The following is a 24,705-nucleotide window of genomic DNA, read 5'->3' on the forward strand; positions in this document are numbered from 1 at the left end:
TCAGTCCCCTTTTGATTTGTGTGAGTGGTTGTTGCTGATGAGAGCTCTCAGGGCAATCTTAGCCTGCCCCAGCCACAGGCTTGGAAAACAGTAGAGGACGTTCTTGCTCAGCCCCCTTTTGTTGTTTTCAGGGGCTTCCATCAGGGCCAGGGCTATACAAAACCAACACAGTCCATCGACACAGTTGCTAAAGGGGTTGTGTAGGTAAGAGCTGGGCAGACACAGGCTTTGTAACTTCACCTACCAGCAGGCAGCGTTAAAAGAGTAGAGGAGCAAAAATAAGGCAGCATTTGTTGCAAAGGTGCTGTTTTGAACTCAAATCAGTGCACTTGGGGAAATAATTAAATGAAAGACAGCAAATAATCATAAAGGCTGGGGCATTTGAGCAGTAGAGAAAAGCTGTTGGATAGTAATCACTTTAGGTCTCTGTGGCTGAATAACAGCCCCCAGAGATATTCACTTCCTAATTCCCAGAACCTGTGAATGTTGCTTTACATGGCAAAAGGGACTTTGCAGATGTGATTATATTAAAGATCTTGAGTTGGAAAGATTATCTTGTATTATTTGGGTGGTCCCTAAATCTGGTCACGAGTGTCCTCATAGGAGAAAGGCAGAGGGAGATTTGATGCCGAAGAGAAGGCAGTGTGATACAGGAGCAGGGACTGGAGAGATGCACTTGAGGATGAAGAAAGGGCCACGAGCCCAGGAATACAGAGGCATGTGCAGCCTAAAAAAGCAAGGTAATGGATTCTCTTCTCAAAGCCTCCAGAAGAAATCAGCACTGCCAACACCTTGGATTTAGTCCAATGATACTGACTTTGGACTTTTGACTATGGGAACTGTGAGAGAATAAACCTGTGTTGTTTAAATCACCGTGATAGTGGTAATTTGTAACAGTAGCCCTAGGAAACTAAAACAGTGTCGTTTCCTTGCCAGTCAGAGGTGTTTTGCAGGGGGCAAGGGGAGCTGATGGGGATCAGCGCATGCATTCCCTTCCTCAGGAAGAGCTCCCTCTTCTGAAGTCATCCGGAGTACAGGTATGGGCAGCGGCCACTTGAAGCAGAAATGGGACTAGCAGCTGTAAAGCCCTGTGTGGTCTGAGAAGAACATTTCTGACCATCACAGACTGTAGGTGATAGCAGACAGAGAGTCTGAGAATTCTCTGCAATTGACCTATTTGCAGAAATAATAGGAAGAGGCCAGATTAGCATGGAGAGCATGAGTCAGAGGAAGGTAGAGAGCAGAGGTGATGAGGGAAGAGGACCCAAATAGGGACGAGGCCAGAGGAGCCACCTTAGGCACATCCAGTGCTCTGGTGGAGAGGGACTGGCAGTGAGCAGCAAGCTTCTGTGGACTTGCCCTTCAGGTGTGGCTTTGGAGGGTGCAAGGGGATCTGTGTGTGGAGCTCTGGAGCCACTGTCCCATTTCACTCAGCATAACCCTGAGTGTATTTGTTGGACACATTGGACTTCCAAATAGGATTACATTTAGGAAAAAAATTCCACTGGTGGAAAAGGATTTTGGGGAGATAATTAATTTTGATGTAATTTTAAATGTACAGAAAATTGCAATAGTAACAAACTATAGAAATGATCCCTGAAAGTATAGTCTTAGAAAATTGCAGTAGTACAAAGAACTCCCATATCCTCTTCACCCAGATTCACCAAGGTGTAGCATTTTGACCCATTTGCATTATCATAATTCCTTCTCTCTGAGTATGAACATTCTTTTTCCAGACCGTTTGAGAGTAAGTAGACATGATATTCCTTTACCTCTAAATATGTCAGTGCATATTTTATAAGAACAAGGACATTTTGTTACATAACCACAGTACAATTATCAAAATTGGGAAATTTAACATTGACAAAATGCTGTCACCTAATCCACAGTCAAAATTCAAATGCTGCCAATTGTTTTTATAGTTATTCCCTGTCCCCTGCTGCCCCAGCCTGGGATCTGATCCAGGTTCATACATTGCATTTAGTTATCATGTCTCTCCAGTCTTCATTAATTTGGAACATTCCCCAACTTTTGGCCTTGACATTTTTGAAGAGTACAGGTCAGTTATTTTGTAAATTGTCCCTCAGTTTGGGTTTGTCTAATATTTTCTTATAATGAGATTAAGATCATTTTAGTTTGCATATTGTGATGTCGTGTTCTCAGAACATGGTATTAGAAGGCACGTGATGTTGCTTTGTTTTATTATTGGTGATGGTAGCACTGATCCCTTGGTTAAGTTGGAAGGAGGACTCCAGGTTCCTCCACTGTAAATTATTATTTCCCCCTCTGTAATTAATACATTATTTCTGAAAATATACTTTAAAACTATGTAAATATCCTGTTTCTTACCAAACCATCACCCGCTTGTTCTGGCATCCTTAATAATTCTTACTTGTGTCAAAAGACAAAATTCTAACAAATTTAAAAATCTAATTGGCTTTTATTTGCAGTTCTAGAATTGGGCAACATCTCATTAAGAATGAGTGTTCCAAGGAGCTGAGCAGAGACGATTGTCTTTATAGGCAGAAAAGGAACAGAGGAAATACAAGAGAAGGCAAAGCACCCTAGCTGTTTAAAGGAAAATTGCATCAACATGAGTTAGAGGTCCGAGTCACGTACTTTTACGTTCTGGTGATGCTTGACTGAGGTTATTGATTTTGAGCTCTCCCTAGAAGATAAGGATTCCAACCCCAAAATAACATCAAGGATTTGCAGCTGACCAGTCCACCAACTGCAGAATCCATGACACCAAAGCACCCAGTCCATCATGGGACCCTGAAATCTGACTCAGACCCTCTGCTGATCCCGTGACCTGCCTCCCCCTTTTCCTGCAGGACAGAATCCTTACCTCACCTTCCCGCCTCTTCCCCTTTATAAACCAAGTACAGGCATCAGAAGGCAGGATGACTTTAGCCTGGTCATCCCCCAGATGCCAGTTATCTGAAAAACCTTTCAATCTTTGCACCAACTTTTGGACTTTCAAATCATTTATTTTGTGCGAGAGGGCAAGCCTAGCCTGGCTGCCTGTAACACCTGCTTCCTCAAGTTTTAAGAATTCCTTATACTCATATATCATGGATACTAGATCTTTAACTGTGATATATGTTGCAAATATTTTTTTCTGAAAATTTTAATACCACTATTTTAGACGGTTAGTATCTAGCTGTAAATGTGGGTGCTTGTCACTGACTTTTAAGGAACTCTACGCTGTTTGCTCCTCTGTGTGTGTATGGGAAATGATTATGAACCTCAAATATCTTTGATTTAGCCTGGATTAAAATTAAAGTAGACCTTTCAACAAATGGTATTGGAGCAACTGGACACATAGGTAAAAAATGAATCTCAACCTATGTCTCATGCCTTATGCAAAAATTAACTAAAAATAGACCACAGACTCGTCTCTGGTTCATGGCACAGAGCTTCCAAAACCCTTAGAATGTCCTGAGTGATGGGAATGTCTTGTTAGGCTAATGAGGTGCTAAAGAGGCCTCTAGACAGCTTCAGGTCACCAGTAAAACCAGCCATATAATTAGAGGGCTAGAACTTTCAGCCACCTGGCCTCCAAGGAGAGGTATTAAAATTTCTACGGGTAGGACTACTAAAAAAATTGCCGAAAGGGATCTTTATCGGGATGATGATGAAAAAATAAAAAAGATTGAGAGTGACTGGTTTAGATCAGTGATTCTTAATTGGGCTCAACACTGCCCCTTTGGTGTGTGTTTGAAAATGTATAGAAGTGTTTTTCGATGTCGCATTGACTGGAGGGTGTCCTTGATATTTAGTGGACAAGGCTAGGAATGCTAAGTGTCCTGCAATGCATGGGATAGCCTCGCCTACGATGAATGCTCTTAACCCCAAATGTCAGCAGCACATTGAAAAACAGGGTTAGGTGGCTAAAATCTTAGCAACTATTTATATACTGTGTACCCTAAAATTTAAGTTAAATCTATGCTTACTCTATATCTTGTCATCATTAGGTTGAGTTTCCAAGTCTGTTTATTAAGAGGGACAAAGAGCTTCCTCTTAATATAAGTTCCAAGAATTTTTAAGCTTGAGACTCTAGAATTTTGTTATAGGAAACAAACACTTATTAGAATATTATTATAATAAAAAAGAATATTTGTTATGGGTTTTTTGTAGAAAGTTGTCCTTTTTCTCCTTGCATAAAGTTGTAAACTATGTTTTCCACAGAATGTTGATCTTATTTGCCTTACCTAATTCAACCCTTAGTTAATCAGGGTTAACTTGTTAACTCTGACTTCCCTGATACAGTGGTAATTAACTTAATTAGTGTAAAAGGACAGTAAGGACTATTTTAAAAGGGAAACATAGCTATAGATATGTCTCATTTAAAAATTTATTTTACAAGTAAAATATAGTGAATGTGATTACCTTGAACACATAATAGGGAATATCTTTTTTATGCTATTTCTCAGTAAGGTTTCAGCTCTTCTCATTTAACTTTTTTCTTGTCTTTGTAAAGTCCTGAGATAGAGAAACCGTTTATGGAGGGAACAATGCAGGTGGCTTTTGCAGTTACCATCTGGTGTCTGAATCGAGCAGGAAGGTGTTCCTTTCAAAATGGATCACAAACAAAACTACTCCTTGCTGGTCATCCATTCTTTGCCCACACGTACTGTGTGTAGAAACCCATGTGACAGCATGGGCTTGTTTTGTAGATGTGGGCTGCCCAGGATGGAATTATGTATGGGTGAGGTGGACAGATGTGGGGTGTACAGACACATTGTAGAGACAAAAGTTGAGGAGACATGGAGTATGCAGAAACTGAATTGTAGAGACATGGACATTACGTACACGAGTTACAAGAGCATGTTATGCAGTTTGGATTCTTTAGATGCAAGTTGTATAGACACTGGCCCTGGAGGCATGGGTTGTGTAGACACAAACTGGTACTTGCTCTTTAGTCCTGGCCTTACAGCAGATTGTGCAGCATCAGCCCAGGGATAGCTGCTGGGCCATGTGCCAGGAGAAGGACTCTGATGTCTGTGCAGAGGGGCAAGGCAGGAAGGTGGCACTGAGCCTGGGATATTCAGCCACTCTACTCTGAGCACTGGCTTTGGAGCTTTCCCTTCAACCCCACTTCCACCCCCAAGGGACTCAGGAAGTGGCTTCCGTCTTTTCTTTGATGCTCAGAACAAAGAAAACCCTCCTAGTCACCGCTACCAATAGGATCCATTCATTAGCTCAATCACCAAGCATTTACCGATGTGTATACAACCTGCCAGCCTTGACCGGGGGAAGCAGCCCATGCCCTAAGGACCTCAGAGGCTGGTGTGGGAGACAGGTGCACACACACATTCTCAGAAACCAGGTGGGAAGGACTGAGAGCAATGGTAAAAGCCCAGGTGGGATCCCCGAAGAGAGTGCAGTTCCTTTCCAACAGCTGTGCCAGGGATGGGTTTAGGAAGGAAAAGCATTTGAGGTTAGCCTTGAAGAATAAATAGGATTATGAGGTGCAAGATAGGAAAAAGCATTTCAGGAAGAAAGAGCAGCATAAACCAGGGCATGGAGTCCTAAAAGCCTCTGACTGCTGGGACACAGAGGGGCAGAAGGTGAGCAGATCAGTGTCAGCATAACCTAGGGAGTGTGGGTCTGTGGCAGAAATGAAGCTGGAAAGGTGAGTGAGGACAACACCCTTTTGAATGTGACTAAGGGGCTTTACAAGGTTATGGAACAAGTTCTTGGGACTATATCCTTAGTAAATCTGCATATCTGGGGGGGCCCATTTTACACTAATTTTGATATCTCCCTGTTCGATCTCTGACATACTGGTGCCTCAGTTGAAACTAAAGCAAGAAGAGTCTCATTTTAATATCCCATTACACCTACATTTCTCAGGGAGTGGGAGTCTCATGGGGGAGAGAGAGAGAGACGAGAGAGAAAGTCACACATATATGAAGATACATAGAAAGAAAGAACAGAAGACCAAAACAGAGAAAGGGAGAGAGAGCACAAGAGCACGCATACCCCAGATTCAGGCAGGGGAGATTCCCAAGGATGGACCTGGGAAAGGCTGGGCTTCAGCTGGTCTAGAGACCAGCAGGGGTCAGCCTTGTGGCCTGCAAGAGGAAGCCAGCCCAGGTTTTGCTAAGCACGAGTTCTCACCTGAGGACCATTTAGAGGAATTTATTCCACTTTAATATACTATGGAGTTAGCAGCTTTGAAATTCTTTACCGCCAGGGGGGCCTTAAAGCCAATGAAGCAGGAGTCTCAGGAATGACCCATATGTCAGGCCTGCTTGTTTATAACCATCAGGGCCACAATAAAAGGCAAGTTTAATTGCCTGGTGATTTGGGCCTTGTGGGGCCCAGGTGTACTAACCCACTTCTCAGGCCCAGAAGTCTGCCTGAGCTTGGCAGGTAGGGAAATTGGTGCTAGGCCTAGTTGAGAAGCCTCAGGCCTAGTTGAGAAGCCTCAGGCCTAGCTAGGTCCAGGGCTGGGTTGGGGCTGGGGCTGGGTGGGCCTCGATTTAACTTTGGTTCTCTGGTTATTGGCCTTCCTGTTGCAGTAATCGACTTCACAGACTCTGTCAGGGAAATGTGGTGCTGCCAGTACAGCTGTTTCTACAGGAAACCCCCCATAACCCATTCCTGAAGCTCGGAGGGGGATTAGTTTTAAGCTGTCCCCACTCTGGGACCCTGGGGCTTCTCAGCAGGGAGCAAGGGGATAGGTGGGACTTGAGGGATAGGTGTTTTGGGTCTCTGTGCTGGTCAATGTCATCATTCATAGGTGACAAGAATCTCAAGGCCCTCTTGTTTCCTTTGTTTGAGTTACACATCCTGGTCCAAGGGGGTCTTGACCAGCAGGTTGGGGTAGCTCCTTCTGTGGAGTGTCCTTTGAGATGTCTTCATCTTTATTTGAGGTGAAGTTCTGGGCCCTGGGACACAGGAGTCCTAGTGAGGCCCAGGCTGACACACCCTGTCATCAGGGATGGGGCAGGTGCCAGAGCCCCTCTGGGAGCCAGGCTGCTCAAGCCAGGGAGACAGGGCAGGGTATTCCTTGTTTTTTTTTTTTTTTTTCTTTTTAAAAATAGACTTTATTTTTTAGAGAAGTTTTAAGTTCATAGCAAAATTGAGCAGAAGATACAGAGTTCCCATGTGCCTCCTCCCCCACACAAAGGTGCTTGCTTCTGTTCCATTTCATTCCATTTCATAAATGAGCCTTTGCTAAATACTGGAAACACAGATATCCTCATTATTGTCACCATCAGTGTTCCAAAACTTATTTTACGTAATCTTTACAATGCCTTATGAGGTAGGTACTATTATTGCACCATTTACAGAAGAGGAAATTGAGGCATACAAGTCACATGGCTAGTAAATGTCAGGGTCAAACAGCCTATGCTCAGAGCCACTATGTATGTAGATGAAGAAGACCTTTTTGGCCCTTGAAGATCTTACACTTCAGTGAAGCACAAGTTGTTGATGAGGACTGGAGTCAAAAAGGAAGGCTAGAGCTGAGCATGGAAGGTTGGGTAGGATTTGGCAAAGCAGGTGGGAAGGTGTCGGGTGGAACACTTACTCTGTGCTTTTGATGTTTCCTTCTGTGTGGAGGATGTGTTAGTACTGCCCTCCTGGCCCTGTCTTGCCTGACGAGGATGAGGAGATGGGCATGCATAGCTCTGTCCCTTTCCCCCCGGCTGAGCTGCCTGTACGAAGTGTGAATCCAGCTGTGTTGCATGAGGCAGTAAGTTTCCAGGGGCAGGACTCCGTGTGGGGGATCTGTGGTTGCCCAGGGTTGCTCGTCTGCACTTCAGTCTCGGGAAGTCCTTTCCTGCTGCTTACCTAAGCCACATACTCCCGCATCAGCCTTTCATTAAGAAAGTTCCAACTTTTGTCTTACCTCTCAATAGATTGAGATCTCAGCTGGAGGACACAGCATTGCCATCTATGGGCCTATTTTATGCACAAGGTAAATTAGCAAGAGGAAAGAAGCTGTGCCCTTCAGCCCTCCAAGCCTTGTCCTGGCAGCATCCCAGCAGGCAGTGCTGAGCCTCAGGAAAAGGTTACCGCAAATTCCAGTGTCTTCCCTCAACCTTCAAAGTCCAGCTGGCCAGTAACCCCAGAAGACTGCAGCTCTTCACTCTTTCCCACTATGAGCTCAACAGGACTTTTCAAGAGGAAAAAAGGCCTTCACTAGGATGGACGGTTCACCTTCCTACAGAGAGCAGAGCAGGGTGCAAGGAAGGGCCACACCCCCAGAAGCTGCCTGTCTGGCACAGACTGGGTACCTGGGAAGGAATCCCTGTAAAATGCCACAGAGAGCCTCCTGGCCTCTTTCCTAACCCCTGCTTGATCACTAAGGAGAGCCTGGGAGTGTGGGCTGTGCAGGGGGAAAGAGAGCTATCCTGGGTCCTGCCTACGAAACAGGTTCAGGTGATTGTGCAAACTTTTGGGATCTAAAAGTCCCATGCCACATTGAATTTCCCTGGGGCCTCCAGAGGCAGTGGGTGCCTCCCCACTCTTGCCCCAAGGGACCTCAAACTGCAGAGAGCCCCTGTCAGAGGACTCTTTGGAGGCACAAAGCCTTCATTTAATTGACTGTCTCAAAGCAGTTCATTTTAACATTGATAGTAGAAGCAAGGCTCAGGTTGGTAATTGGTAATAAAAACAAGAAAAAGAACACTACTGCCAACTATTGATCATTTCTTATGTGCCAGGCACCATTCTAAACACTATGCTTATTTAGTCCTTGTAAAAATCCTGTGATGTAAGTACTAGCAGTATCCCCATTTTACAAAAGAGGAAACTAAGGTTTAAAGAACTGAAGTAACTTGTCTAAGGTCATACAACTGGTAAATGGCAGTTCCGGAATATAAACCCAGGAACTTTGGATCCATAGCCGTGCTCATAACCCTTAGTACTATATAATATCACAATTTGAAGAGCCTTTGTAGAGTCTGTATGTTAACCTGCTTACTGCAGCAGCTGAGGAAACTGAGTATAAATGACTTGCCCAAGGTAACACAGCTGGTTAGTGGTTAATTTTGAACCCAGACCCAGATCTTCTGGTTTCCAGTTTAGAGATCTTGACACAATACGATGTGACCCCCATTTACACCAAAGCAAGTCTCAAGACATTGTAGCTAAAACTCAAGGTTTGAGCTGACTGATTGGAAAGGGCCAGAATTACAGTACAGTCTCCTGGCCTTAGAAGGTTAAATATTTCATAACTCAGCCCAGGCACTCTCAGCTTTGGAGAGGGTATAGGCAACATGAAACAGCACCTCAAACTACAGATGACCTCTGCTTGGGCAGGGTCCAGGCCTGGGTCAACTAATGGCCTCTTGCACTTCTGCCCCCATTCCCAAGCCAGGGGAACATATCCTGGACAAGTGAGAAAACACAGCAATGTTTCCTCTGTGGACAAAAACATCTAAGGGTTTCTTCCTTCAGGCCAACAGGCTCCTGACAGATCACAAAGTGTAACAGGTTTTTCATGGGAGGCACGGGCTCTGATGGGAACAGAGAGCTCTGGTGTAAACAACCCTCAGAGAAGGAGTAAATCATCTCTTGAAATGTTCTTGGCAGCTGCTCACTCACTAACAAAAATAACCCAGCTTGGTATAGCTGTGGTCACTCAAAAACTACTCCAGAGACCCGGCAGTTTTCAAGGTGTGGCTCTGCTCTTGAGGAAGGCCTCAGCCACTGCTGGGGGAGAGTGGTGTGTACCGGGCCTCCTTGGGGTGACGATGCAGGGGTGCCAGAGGGGCTGTGAACTGAGCAAGGGCAGGAAACAGCAGTGTAGAGCTCACCAGTGCCTTGTTCAGCTCAGCTCCCCGGTGACAGTGCTTGTGCCTAGCCAGGTGGGTGTTTGTGGAATGGCATTGAAATCAGTAACGGGAAAATCCCAAATTGAGGCTCAAAACAGCAAATTGCTCAAGTGTAGGAAGAGGAGAGCTGGCTTAGCAGAGGCCAGGACACAAAGCTTTGGGGAGCTTTAGCTGAGTGAATGCTCGTTATGAGCCAGCTAGGTGCCGTGGCTGTCAGCAAAGCTAATGAATCCATCCTAAGCCGAGCTACCGTCAGCTTCGATTCCAGATCAAAGGGGGTGTAATTCCCACAGGCTTTGCTTTGGTCAGCCCATCAGTCTGGATCTGAAAATCCCTGTCCGCTTCTGGGCTTCACATGTTTAAGGGAATTTGGCAAATTTGGATGTATTTAGAGAATAAAGATGCAAAGATGACATGATATCAGCATGACATGCTTTCACCTGTCATGAAGGGATTGGGACTATATGAGCTGTAGACCATCAGTCTAGGAACCCGGAAGGGTGGGGAGATGGCAGTTGTTTTTGAAAATGTGAGGGGCTCTCCCGGGAAGAAAGAATCAGGCATTCTGGTTTGGACCAGAGGCAGCAGAGCTGAAGGAAGAGCATGAGCTTTGGAGCTAGACAGACTTGGGTTCCCATGCTGCGTTCTTCACATTTAATAGTCAAGCTACATGACTTTCTCAAGCTTCAGTACTAAATCAGTAAAATGGAAACAGAAATGCTTGTTTTTCAGCATTATGGGTATTATATACCTAGCACAACACCTTCCCCTTAATGGCTGCCCAGGGAACTTTTCCCTTTCCGTTCAGAAGGGAGAAGCTTTGCAAAGGAGTATAAGGGCAGGAGGAAGGGTGTGGACCCAGGCCAAGAGCAAACTTTCTAACAGTCACAGCTGGTTTTGAAAGCTGACTGCTTTCTATGTGGCTTTGCTTATATATTTACATTTTTCTCCTAAAATAATGCTTTCTGTTTTATTTCCTTTTTTGCCTGTGTTATCATATTTCCTAATATAAATTATTCAGCCACTTTTCATATTTTACTCTTTTAAAAATGGGAAACAGAGCTCACAAGTCCGAGGCATCTAGTCCTAAATACATGTTTATTTTCATCCAAGGGGCTGGTTGTTTCTCTGGTTAGCTCTGAAGAGGTCCTTTTAAATCTTAAAATGGACCTCCCATTCTGGATATGAATGACTCACCTGAACTGAATGCCCCTACGGGGGTTGCCACTCCATCTCCCAAACCTCTGTCCTGAGTCCGGCAAAGTGTGAAAGGCCCGTATCTCTGCCCTGGCTCCCACCAAGACAGCCAGCCTGACTCAAAGATAATTCAAGGGAGTTGAGAGACCTCTGTCTCCTCCTCTGTAAATGTGTGAATGGAAACCCATTCATTGTCCAGGCCTCAGTCAGTTTACCCTGGTGGGCAGAGTGTGGAGCCTTTATCTCCTAGACTCCTTGGAAGGAGGCTCCCTTGGAAGAGTAGGGCTACTATCCATGAGCAAAAGCAGGACAGTTCTCACTGACATCCTGTGACTCCCCGGAAGATGGCCAAGTGTAGAGCGGGTGGGTGCAGTCAGGAGAGGGTGTGGATTGTCGGCTGGTGATGATGGGCCCAGTGAGCTGCGTAGTGACCCATGGAGTTTGCAGATCAGGGGCCATTTACTTAAGGTGGTGTGAGGCAGCATGGTGGGAGAGAGTACCTGTATTGGAGGGTGGTGTGGGGAGCCCAGGACTTGGTAGGAGGGCAGAGTCGAGAGTTGCCTCTGGAGGATGGATGAAGTCAGAAACAGGAGAGTGAACAATGGGGCTCATGAACAGGGGGAATTAGAAACAGGATGGGACAAAGGCAAAGGGGCAGGACATATGGGTCAGGGCTGATCCCACGAGCAGTGAGAGAGGGCTGGAGGGTGTGGTGGGGGAAGGGATGGTGGATGACAGGGCCAGGAATGTGAAGAGCAGCCAAGGCACTCATCTCTGGATGTCCTCCAAGAGGCCCCACCGATCCCCATGACAGGAGAGTCCTGATCTCAGGTGTTTATCGTGGAGCATGTTCAAAGCAGGGTCCTGTCTTTGACATCCATGCCAAGCCTAACTGGGATCCAAATAAGGTCATCTGGTATGTCTCTCATCTCTCTTTCCATCTCCCAAGCTTTTAGTTTTTTCCCTTTAAAGTTTTCTTGCTGAAGAAGCTGAGTCTTTTGTCCTTAGTTTCCCACAATCTGGATTTTGCTGCTTTTTTTTCTGTGGTGTCATTAACACGTCCCTCTGTCTTCTGTATTTAGTGTAACTAGGTAGATAGATCTAGAGGTTCTGTCAGATTCAGGTTTGATTTTAGGTCAGTCTATTCATAGGTGGTTCATCGGGAGGTACATAATATCTAGTTGTTTCTTACTTGGTGATGTTACAACTATTAACAACCATTGGCTGGATCCGTCAGTTCATCAGGGGTTGCAAGATGGTGGTATTCTGCTTCTATGATTTCTTCTTTGTTTATTGAATTAGAATACACTGATGGAGAAAAATTTCCCTTGATAGCCTATTTCGTTATCCTGAAGTACAGTCATATAGAAAAGGCAGAAAAATGCTCGGTTCTTCTCTTTTACTTACCAATTTGGAATGTGTAGGCATATTTGATGCCCTTCGGTTTGCTGTGGTGCTTATCCTCAGTGGTGCTCACGTTGTCTGGATAATTAGGAGGAACTTATTCAAGTGACCTCTGAAGACCCTGTGCCACAAGCCTGGTAGTCTTTGATAGCTCCTTTTCTTGCTGGTATGCAAAGTGTTCCGGGCTTATCTTGTACATTTCTTGCTCCCATCTGGAATTAGCCATTTCTCTAAGGATCCTTGCTGCTGCTGCCGCCTTTTTTTTTTTAAGAGGGAAATGATTGTAAATGACTGTAATTTGGGTGTTGGGTTTTTTATTAATACTATTTCTAATCATTTTAATCATTGTTTCTTGGCCTTATAAAGAGATGAAGCTGGAAAATATGTATTTATTAAAAAAATTAGATATACTATATGGCTTTTTAAAAAACTGATACTTCTAACTTAAATGCAAAACTATAATCTTAAAAAAGAAGCATCAATCTTATATCTGTATCTTCTTTCATCCATGTCAAAAATCCAGACCTTCAGTGACATCAGTGTAATTGCTTATTGCTTTATCCCGTACGCCACATACAACAAACTGGGAATAGCAGTCGTAACCCTACCACTAACAATGTGACTCCTGAAAAATAGTTTAAGATTATTTTTAATTTTATAATATGTTTTCAAGTCACTTAGAATAGTTCTTCTCTGTGTGATTATGCCTCCAACATTATACACATTTAGTTTTGTTTCATTTTACTTTCAATTTTAGGGATTAGCTTTTGAAATTTAATTTTGTTTTACAGTTATGTAAAATATTTAAATGTATCAAAAGCCAAGTCTAAGACGTAAATTATATTCATAAAATGTAGTTTCTATTCCTGTTCTCTTTTTTTCTGGTTTATCCTTTGTCATTTGGATTTTTCCGCAAAACAGAGTCTGAGACAATGATTGTGTGCTGGTAATTAATTTTGAGAGGTGACCCCAGGGGACAGTAATGAGAGACAGAGGAAGAGGGAAACAGAAGGAAAGAAAAGCAGCCTAAGAATGTGTTATCCATCTGATGACTGTAGTGGGCACCCAGGCTCAAACCCCCAGAGGACCTCTGAGGAACTGTGTAGAATGTGCCTCAGAATTGTCCGCTCAAGACGTGGAAGATGGGAGTATTGATCCTCAGCCCCTGCGCTCTTGTCCCCTATTGGCAGAGGATTGTCCCAGAGGGTGTTAACTCTCTCGTACAAACTTCTTGGTGTGCTTATAAGCCAAAGTGGTTGCCAGCAGTAGCCAAGATATCTCAGGAAAATGCAGGAGATATGCAGTGCAGCTTGGGCAAGAGGCTGGGTCAGGCTACAGGTGTGCACAGCTAGTTGCTGTAGCAGTGGCAGGATGGAGCTAAAGGGTGGCCTGTGAAAATGGAAGATGGGACATAGGCGTACAATGTATCCTTTCACTGCACATTAAAAAAAAAAACAAGTATGGGGAAATAGGTACACACATCCCCTCATTCTTAGATAAATGGTAAAATAATACTATACACACTTTATTTCAACTTACTTTCTTCACTTAACCTGGTATCTTAGCGAACACTCCACAGTAGTAGATAGAGACCTTCTTTGTTCCTTTTCATTGGTGCCTAGGATTCCTTCAGACAGATATACCACTGTTTATTAAACCAGTCCCCCTTTGATGAGGATGTTTGGGTGGTTTCTAGCCTTTTGCTTTTATAAATACTGCTGTAATGAATAGCCTCATTCATTCATCTTTTTCTCTTCATATTTTTCCAGTGTTCCTTTAGAATAGACTCCTAGATGGAGGATTCTGGCTTAAGAGATGAATAAATGTCATTTTGGTAGATATTGCCAAATTCCCTTCCATAGAAGTTGTAACCTTTTGCATTCTCACTGACTATATTTGAGAATGTCTGTTTCCCCACAGTCTCACCAACAGAATTTGTTGCCAAACGTTTGGATTTTTGCCAATTGGATGATGAGAAATGATGTCTTGATATAATTTTAATCTCCATTTTCTTATACCAAGTGAGGTTGCACACTTTTTTTCATACTTTATTTCTCCAACTGAAATGAGCTCTCATTTCTTGGCTTTCACTTTAAGCCTCAGTTATATCTGGGCTTTTGCCTTGCAGGGTAAGCTGTGACTTCTTTGGCCAGGGGGATGATGAAGAGCATTTGGGGACACCTCTCAAGCTGGTGACCTTAGCTTTGCCTCTCTGAGGCCTAGAAGCTGGAGATCAGCCTTGTCTGCCTGGAAACCAATGAAAAACAATAATTAGAACGGGCCTTACCCTTGTATAGCATTGCTCAGAAATCTCAGATGAATAGTTTTGCCTTCTCAATAACTTCATGAGGGGGTACTTTAACCTGTTTCACAGATGGAGAAACTGAGGCTCAGAAAGACCAAGTGACTCACCCAGGGTCACCAAGCTGAAGAGTGGTAGAGCTGCGTCTCTTTCTCGGGTCTGTTTGATTCCTAGGCCCTGGCTCTTCCCACTGTACCAGAGAGAACTTGAGTTTGACAGATGCTTTACTATTCAGGCTGCCAAGTGGAAACTCTGCAAGATGGATAATGAGGAAGTCATTTTTCAGGGAATCAATGTGGATGAAAGATTAATTAATGAAACACTGCCAAAAGGAGGATGCCGCAGAGTCTGGTGTATGTTCCAGGAAACTCAGAGCACCAGGAGGAGGGGGGAATGTGCTAGGGGAGAACGATCACAGGAGAGGAATGGAGGAGGCTAGAGATCTATGCTGGGCACTCAGAGATCCCCATCATCTGGTCTCGGGTGCTGCTATTGGGTGGCAGTGCTCATGGTTTAGCTCTGCTTAGAGGCTGGCCACCTGCCGGGCCCTCCTGTCTAAGTTGTCTGCTGCCTCCCGTGCCACACTCCAGGCAGTGGTCCCTGCAGGGAGGCCTGCCTGGTGCCGTACTGATCCATTTGCTCATCTCATGCTTGCCGGCCCTGCCTCCTGGTGCTGGCTCCTCTCTGGTTCTCCTTGCCTTCCTCTTGGACATTCCCAGGGAGGTCGTGTCATGCTGTGCAAAGTGTGCAGTTCTCAGAGGCAGGCAGAGCAGCATTGAATTCAGACCCCATTACTTTTGTGCCACCTTAGGCCACTTACCCCGAACCTCCCTTCCCTCAACTATAACATGAGGACAACATACCTAGAAGAGTTGTGGCGAGGATGAGAGTGAGGTCTGGAAACCTCCTAGCCCAGTGCCAGGCCCTGGGGAACTGCTCAGGAAGAGGTGGCCATTTGAATCTTAGTGACTTCGCCTTGGCCCTTCAGGGGCATGCTGCCTTCCCTGTCTGTGCTCCTCTCCAGCCTGGCTCTCAGAGCACATTGGCTCTGATATTGATTGGACTCTTGGGCATTGCTCCATCTTTTCCGTTCCTGGGGGAATCATTGCTTCTAACCTAACTGCCCTATGCTGGAAGAGGGGCTGGGTTGGTGGGAGGCAGGAAGGGCAGCTTCCCACTCAAGCCCTCTCTGGGTCTTGCTAACTTCCTGCCTTCCCGCTAACACCTGCCTGCTCTGCTCCCAGCCTGAGGGAGATGGATGCACCTCAGTGTGTGTAATCAGGTCCTGGCAGGATCCTGTTCCAGGGTTGGAGCCCCCAGGCCATCCAGGCTGGTGCTCCTGGGCTCCTGCCAGGGGTCTCCACCCTGCAGACCTAGACTGTTACCTCCCTATGGCCCTTAGTAGAGCTGGAGATGGTCAAGCCTCGTGCCCTAGGACCAGGTGGGCTGGGCTGCTAGGGTGCAGTCTCCGGGCTCAATGATCTAATTCTCCTCCCTGAGGAACCAATTCTGGTCCCTAAAATGCTTGCAGAGGGAGATACCCTACCTGGCTCTCCTTCTCCAGCACAGCACCTGGCTGGCATGAGTGATAGTTAGGTAGGAAGACTCTGGGGGCATGGCAGGTCCAGGCCTGTGGGCAGTAGCAGTGCCAGGACTGATCAGAACTGGAGCTTGGCAGGACTACTAGGCCAGTCCCTGTGGTGGCTGCCAGGTATCCAAATGAAATAAGCCTAGTGCAGGATGGCATCACCATCCCAGGGCCTATGAGGAGGGGCAGCGGGCATCTCATGGAAGTGGTGAGCTCAGAGAAGATCAGAATGAACATGCAATATCTGTTGTCACTGCAACTGTTTCAGGTGGCTGGTCACAGTAGAAAGTGCAGGGGGAGGATCATGGACCCTAGAGGAAATAATGGCAAGAGTGAGGCCAGGAGCTGTTCTGCTGCCTTGGAGACTGAGCTCTGGGGCACAGTCAGTTCCAGCAGAGAATGGACATGCTGGGAAGAAAACGGGGGCAGTAGCCGAGTCTTATGGCCTGGGTCAGCATGATAGAGCTTTGGAGGAGCCAATGAGTTCATGAGAACATGGGGGTCCAGAGCTCTCTTGGGCCCACCTGCTGATAGGACTGAGACCCCCAACATTTTCCTCACCTTGGTTCAGAGAAAGCTCAAGGACTGGTCAGGGCTGAATGTGCAGCTGTTCTACTAGAGTGTTGACAGCCGGGAGGGGCTGGAGAAGGCAGGGTCCTCAGCTTTCTTCCACAATTTCTTGGCATAGTTCTCAGTTTCTGTTTCCCACCCAAGCTGGGTGCTTTCTCTGGCTGGGATCTGGGCTTGGGTTTTCCTCTTATATTGCCAGCCTCTTGGCATGCACATTAAAGCCAACAGAGCATCTTCTAATGGTGATGATGCCTCCAGGTGTGAAAAGTTCTTACGTATTCCAAGTGTGAAATGCTTCAAGCCCCCGAGGATCTCTGCTAGAGAAATGCTCACCTCTGAGCAGGGGCTGAGGTGGCAGAGGGATGGGGCTCTCCTGAAGTCCAGAGAAGGAGGAAGAATCATCAGACTCCCTCCTCTCAGGAGAGAACTGAATGTGAAAACATTAGATAGGCAGATGGGGCGGGGATGGAAATGGATGTCAGACACAGGAAATGATTGAGCAAAGCTCCAGGGCAACATGCGAGATGAGGAGGTGCCTGTGCAGAGCACGGTGACTCCCTGTGACGCGTGTGGGCGAGTCACTCATCCAGCTGAGTGTTCTCTCAGCCGCTGCTGGGCACTGGCTCTGAGCCCTGGCCTGGGTGCTAGGGACTCGTAGAAGAAGAACTGTTCTTGCCGTCCAGTTAGCCATAATGTAATTAGAAAGGCAGACCAACAAATGGACAATTTCCAAATCATGGGGAAAGCAGGGCATATTACGGGTGTGGAGAAAAGGGGGCCTCTGGCTCAGCCTGGGATGTAGAGTGATGGAGGCCGTGCAGGGAGGCCTTCTGGAAGATGAGGTGGCTGAGCTGCTTCTTAAAGGTTGGAGAAGCAGCTGGTGAAGAGGATTAGGAAGGGCAGGCCAGGCAGAGTGGACAGCGCGAGTGAAGGTGTGGAGGGGAACTTTGGACAACTACAAGACATTTGATGTCTTGGAGAATACAAGAGGCAGGGAGTAGCGTGGCAGGAATCAGGAGGTCGGAGACATCCAAGGGTGGGTTCTCTGGCTTTGGGTCAGCCCCTTGTCCTGGAAAAGGCAGGTGGAATTGGCCAGGCACAGAGGGGAAAGACTCTTCGACGGAAGTAACTTAGAAAACAGGGAGAATCCAACCCGTCAGGCTAAGGTGGTCCTGAGTTTGCTCAGAGGTTGACAAACTGTGGCCTGTGGGCCAAATCTGACCCACCACCTGCTTTTGTACCTAAAGTTTTATTGGAACATTGTCATGCTCATTTATTTACATGCTGCTTCTTGCTGCTTTTGTGCTACAATGTCAGAGTTGAGCAGTTACAACAGAGATTATATGGCCCACAAAGTCTAAAATATTCACAATTGGACCTGTTAAAGAAAAGCTTTCGCTAACTTGTGGTTTCAAGCAACAATCAGCTTGATGGTGGGGCTAGGAGGCTGGGCAGGCCGGCTAGCACATGTCTCCGGTGGTGTATTTGCAAGGTGGTCTTTGCTCAGGCCAGGCTGGTTCAGGCTGGGCTTGGGGTCAGCTGGGCTGGCTTTAGCAGCCACTGACATCAACAGCTACTGGCTTTAGCCAGTATTTTGAAATGTTGAGAAGAGCTCCAGAGAGCTTTGCCCTAATGGCACCTGGCTGGCAGAAGCTTTTTACTTGGGACACTTTAGAGCTACGTGGGTGCCTGTGTATTTGTGGGAGAACAACCCGGGCTCTCTTCAGGTGAAGTTTCCTTCTCTTTCAGGAGTTTTTGACATGGTATCTGGGTCTGGAGAAAGCAAGGGTTTGACCCTAGGAATTATCTGTGGTTGGACTCTTGGTTTATCAAATTCCATGGGTGAAGATCCCCACTTGCAGCATGGATCCTGACTTATAAACAGGCCTGATCCCTGGTCTGGTTTCTTGGAGCCATAGAATTAGTGATGGAAGGATCCATAGAGTTATCTAGTCTAGTTGAACTCCTCTTCTGAAAGCCTTTAAATTCCTTAAGATTTTAGTTACACAACATTCCTTCCAAAAGACCATCAACCCTAATACCTCTGTTGACTTTGCTATTGCTCCAAGCAACCCATTCCATCACTGTGAAGTTCTAGAAAAAAAAATGTTTTTCTAGAGCTCCTTTTAGGCTGTCCCAGCTGTCACTCAGGGAGCCACACAGAACATAATTCCCTTACTCCATGACAGCCTTCAGATTTCCAAAGTAAGCAACTATGCCCCAAGTCTTCTCTCCAGGTTAGTTAGCTGCAATTCTTTTACCTTTGTCGGGTTACCAGGCCTTTCTGGACACGCAGATGCCTACCAATATTCTACTCAATGTATAGCACCCCAAACTGCTCACAACAATCTAGGGGTGTTCTGACTTGGGTCTAGATATCACCAAAGGTCAACAGACTTTCTCTGGAGTGCAACTTTCAGCATCCCATGACCCGCAAAGACTGATTCCTTTGACGCCCAGGTTGAGACCCATTTCAGGCTCACTTCTGGTGAAATATCCCAGCAGAGTGCTTGGCTGAGGAATGTGTTAGGTACCTTAGAGGATCTGGTGCCGAGAGAGTGTTGGAGAACTTCAGGGGATTGAAAAAGAGAATTAGACCATATCTGTGTATGACCAGATCATCTTCACAATATTTACAAGGTGTCCTCAAAAAGTTCACAGAAAAATTTGTATTCATTTAATTTCATTTTCCACTAACTTTTTGAAGTATGCTTATTATCCTTGGAGGAGGGGTTTGCTATGCATCTAGCCTCAGCTGGACGGCAAAGAAACAGATAATCCAAAGGTGTTCTGCCGTTTGCACATCCTAAAAAAACTAACCCAAGGAACCAAGGCCTCACTTTGCATTTGGCTGTTGAGACAAGGCCAGGTGACCAGGAGGTACATCGTCTTATGCCACTGAGGACCTAGTGACCTTCTGGAGGGCAATGGAAAATGATTGGGATGAGTGTATCTGCTGCTCCAAGTCCCGTACCAGACTGGCTTGCCTCCTTCTCTGAACCTTGCCGTTTTTAAGAGTCAGTCTTTCCATAGGCCTAGTGCCCTAGGCTGCCCTTGACTTCATTGTTAGCGAGTAAGAAATGCTGAGAGCACAGGCCTAGTTCCGGGTACCTGCAGTCTGGCTGTGAGCTTGGTGCGAAAGGCAGAGCAATGACTAAACCAGAGCAGTACTAAAAATGGGGAGTCATTTTTTTTAATTTAAATTTTTATTGTGAGATAATTATAGATTCACATGCAAAGAAATAATACACAGAGATCCCCTGTACTCTTTACCCATTTCCGTCCAAAGGTAACATCTTGCAAAATATCAAAGTCAGGATGTTGATACTTATACAGTCAAGATGCAGAACATTTCCATCACCTCAAGAATCCCTCCTGTCACCCTTTTACAGCCACACTCACTTCCCTCCTCCCCCAGCCACTCTTTAACCATGACAACCACTCACCTCTGCTCCATTCCTATAATTCTGTCATTTCAGTTATATTATATAAATGAAATCATACAGTATGTTACCTTTTGGGATTGACTTCCCCCCCTACTCAGCATAATTCTATGGAGATTCATTCAGGTTGTTGTGGGAATAAATAGTCTATCCCTTGCTAGTCTTCTTACTCTATCAGTAAACTAAAGAGAGGATTGAAATTGTTAATAGCATTATATGTCACTTCAACTGCTTTGAGGCATTCTGGAAACTGAAGTCACTAGACACTTGGTAAAGACAGAAGGTAGAAGATTCTACTGCAAAGGTGGCCAAATCACTTAAAGACATCTATCTTTGGTGTAAAAATTGAGTTTCCACAACAGTAACTATGTTATGCAATACAGAAGCTTATGAATATGCACGTCTTGTACTCTAAGACAGAGACAAGTAAATAATGTCTTTTTAAAGTGATTTGCAGTCCAATCTCCATACCTATTCCATTTACGATACCATGCAGTAATCACCCTGGTGTTAATGTTCAATAAATAAATTTTGAATTGAATATTTAAAAAGGTTTTTGTAAATTAAAAAGTAATTTTCTAGTGTAACCATTTTTGTAATTTCAAAGAATCATAGACTTTAAAAATAAAAGGTGCCCTACATTAAAAAAAAGTCTGTTCTTTTTTTTTAACATTGAGTAGTATTCCAGCAATTCCAGATTGTTTAATCATTCCCCCATTGAAAGACATCTGAGTTGTTTCCAGTTTTGAGCTGTTATGTATATGTTATGAATAAAACTGCCATAAACATTCATATACAGGTTTTTGTGTGAACATAAGTTCATTGTTCTGGGATAAATGCATAGGAGTGCAACTGCTAGATTGTATGGTAGTTGCATGTTGACTTTTGAAAGAAACTGTCAAACTGTTTTCCAGAGTAGCAACGTCATTTTACATTCTCACCAGCAATGTATGTGACTCAGTTTCTCTGCATTCTCATGAGCATTTGGTGTTGTTGCTATTATTTATTTTAGCCGCTCTGACAAGTGTGCAGTGATATTGCGGTTTTCATTTTCATTTCCCTAATGGGTAGAGAAGTTTATTGAATGTGTTTACATGTGCTTATTTGCCATCTGTACATTCTCTTTGGTGACATGTCTCTTTTGCCCATTTTCTAATTGGATTGTGTGTTTTTATACTATTGAGATTTGAGAGTTCTTTATATATTCTGGATAAAGTCTTTTGTTGAATAAATGGTTGGCAAATATTTTTTCCTAGTCTGTAGCTTATTTATTTATTATTATTATTTTCATCTTCTTAATAAGGCTTTCACAGAGGAAAAAGTTTAAAATTTTGATGAAGTCCAACTTATCAAGTTTTCCTTTTGTGGATTGTGGTTTCGGTGTCAAGTTTAAGAACTCATTGCCTAGCCCTAGATTCATAAGATTTTTCTCCTAAAAGTTTTATAGTTTTATATTTTACATTCATGTCTATTAGCTCATTTTGAGTTAATTTTTGTATGATGTGTGAGACATAGTCAGGGTTCTTTTTTTTTTTTTTTTTTTGGTCTGTGGATGTCCAATTGCTCCAGCACCATTTATTGAGAAGGCAATCTTTCTTTCATTGAATTGCTTTTGCACCTTTGTCAAAAATCAATTGGGCATTTTGTATGGGTCTATTTCTGGATTCCCTATTCTGTTCCATTGATCACTGTGTCTGTCCCCCTGCTAATAATACCACAGAGTCTTGATTAGCATAGCAAGGTAATAAATCTTGAAATTGGATAGATGGATTCCTTTCCCTTTATTCTTCTTTTTCAAAATTGTTTTAGCTGTTCTTGTTCTTTTACCTTTCCATATAAATTTTAAAATAATCTTGTCTATGTCTACAAAAAATCTTGTTGGAATTTTGGTAAGAATTGCATTAAACCTGCATATCAATTTGGAGGAGAATTGATATCTTTATTATGTTGAGTCTTCCAGTTCATGAATATAAAGTATCTCTCCATTTATTCGATTCTTCTTTGGTTTCTTTCATCAGTAGTTTTTAGCACGTAAGTCCTCTACTTGTTTTGTTAGATTTAGACTTGAATATTTTATGCTTTTGAGCAATTGTAAATGGAATTATATTTTTGGTTTCTATGCCCACACATTCATTGCTAGTATATAGAAATACAATATTTTTTTGTATATTCATCTGATATCCTGCGACCTTGCTAACCTCACTTAATAGTTCTAGGGGTTATTTTGCAGATTCCTTGGTATTTTCTACATAGACAGTCATGTCATCTGCAAGTAGGAAGATTATTATTTCTTTCTTTCTGGTCTGTGTGTCTCTCCTCTCTTCCCCTCTCCTCTTTTTCCTTGCCTTATTGCACTAACGAGAACTTTCCAGCACTGCTTTTCATGTTTTTATGTTGAATAAAAGTGGTGAGAGTGTACATCTTGCCTTGGTCCCAATTTCAGGGAGAAAGCATTCAGTTTTTCACAATGAAGTATGTTAGCTGTAGGTTTTTTGTGGATGCCCTTTATCAAATTGAGGAAGTTTCCCAATTTTCCTATTTTCCTGAGAGTTTTTTTAAAAATGGTGAATGGGTGTTGAATTTAGTCTAATGCTTTTTCTGCATTGATTGATATGATCATGTATTTTTTCTCTTTTTGCCTGTTAATATGACAGATTATGTTGATTGATTTCAGAATATTGAATCAGCCTTGCATCCCTAGAATAAACCCCACTTGGTTGTGGTGTATGGCTTTTTATATATTGAGGAATTCTATTTGCTACTATTTTGGTAAGAATTTTTGTGTCTATATTCATGTGTAATATAGGTCTGTAGTTTTCTTTTCTGTACTGTTATTTTTCTGGTTTTGGTAGGAGAGTAGTATTAACTTCAGAAAGCATATAGGGAAGTATTCCCTTCTCTTCTGTTTCCCGGAAGAGATTGTTACAATTGGTGTTAATTCTTCATAAAATGTAACTATCTGTGTCTGGAAATTTTCTTTCTCAGTTTTTAAATTTTGAATTAAATTTCCTTAATAGTTACAGTGCTATTCAAACTGTCTATTTATATTGGGTGAATTGTGGCAATTTGTGTTTTCCAAGAAATTGATCCATTTTGTGTAACTTGTCAAATATATGTGTGTAAAGTTGTTCTTAGTATTCCTTTATTATCCACTGATGTCTGCAGTGTTTGTAGTGATGTCCCCTGTTTAATTCCCAATACTGGTAATTTGTGTCTTCTCTTTTTTTTCTTTGTCAGTCTTGCTAGAGGTTCGTAAATTTTATTAATCTTTTCAAATACCCAGCACTGTGTTTGATTGATTTTCTCTGTTTTTCTCCTTTCAATGTCATTGATTTCTGATCTTTATTATTTTCTTTCTTCTAACTTGCCTTAGGTCTATTTTGCTTTTCTTTTTCTAGGCTTTTGAGGTGAGAATTTAGATGATTAATTTGAGAACTTTCTTCTTAATGTAGTACTTAATGTTATAAATCTTTCTCTCAGCACTGTTTTAGTTGTGACCCACAAATTTTCATGTGTTTTATTTTCATTTTCATTTAGTTCCATGTACTTTTAAAATTTCCTTTGAGACTTTGTCTTTAATCCATGAATTATTTAAAAGTGTGTTATTTATTTTCCAAGTGTTTGGAGATCTTCCTTTTACCTTTCTGTTATTGATGTCAAGTTTCATTCCAGTGTGGTTAGAGAATGCCCTGTATGATTTAAATTTTTAAAATATGTTGATGTTTGTTTTATGGCTCAGAATAGGGTCAGTGTTGATATATGTTCCATGCACACTTGAAAAGAAAGCATATGCTGCTTGAATGGGTGTTCTATAAATGTTGATTAAAATCTCTTTGATTAATGGTATTCTTGGGTTTTTACTCATTTTTCCTGATTTTTTTCTGTCTGCTCATTCTATCAATTGTTGAGAATGCGGTATTGAAATCACCAACTACAATCTTGAATTTATCTGTTTCCCCTTTTATTTTTATCAGCTTTTTCACATATTTTACAGCTCTACTGTTTGGTGCATACCCATTTAGGATTGCTGTAATTTCTTAGTGGGTTGACCCTTTTATCATTATATAGTGTCTCTCTATATCTCTGATAATTTCTTTTTTGCTCTGAAACCTACTTTATCAAATGTTAATATAGTCACTCCTGCTTTCTTTTGCTTAATGTTTGTATAATATATCTTTTTATTTCCTTTTACTGTCCCCCTGCCTATATAATTATACTTGAAGTGAGTCTTTTAAAGACAGCATATGACTGAGTCATATTTTTTAATCCACTCTGACAATCTCTGTTGTTTGTTTGGTGGATTTTGACCATTTACATTTAATACTTAATGTAATTATTGATTTGTTAGAATTTGTCTGCCATTTTATTTGATTTTTTGTTTTCTTTCTTCATCTTTCATAATTCTGT

The 24,705-nt window shown here is 43.3% G+C and overlaps 1 pseudogene; it reads right to left on the reverse strand.

Moving 5' to 3' along the window:
- Positions 1–1,535: 1,535 nt before the first annotated feature.
- Positions 1,536–1,612, reverse strand: LOC134377513 (small nucleolar RNA U3; annotated as a pseudogene).
- Between the last annotated feature and the right edge of the window lie 23,093 nt (positions 1,613–24,705).

The sequence above is a fragment of the Cynocephalus volans genome, chromosome 4 (genome assembly GCF_027409185.1).
Source record: "Cynocephalus volans isolate mCynVol1 chromosome 4, mCynVol1.pri, whole genome shotgun sequence".
Classification (NCBI taxonomy): domain Eukaryota; kingdom Metazoa; phylum Chordata; class Mammalia; order Dermoptera; family Cynocephalidae; genus Cynocephalus; species Cynocephalus volans.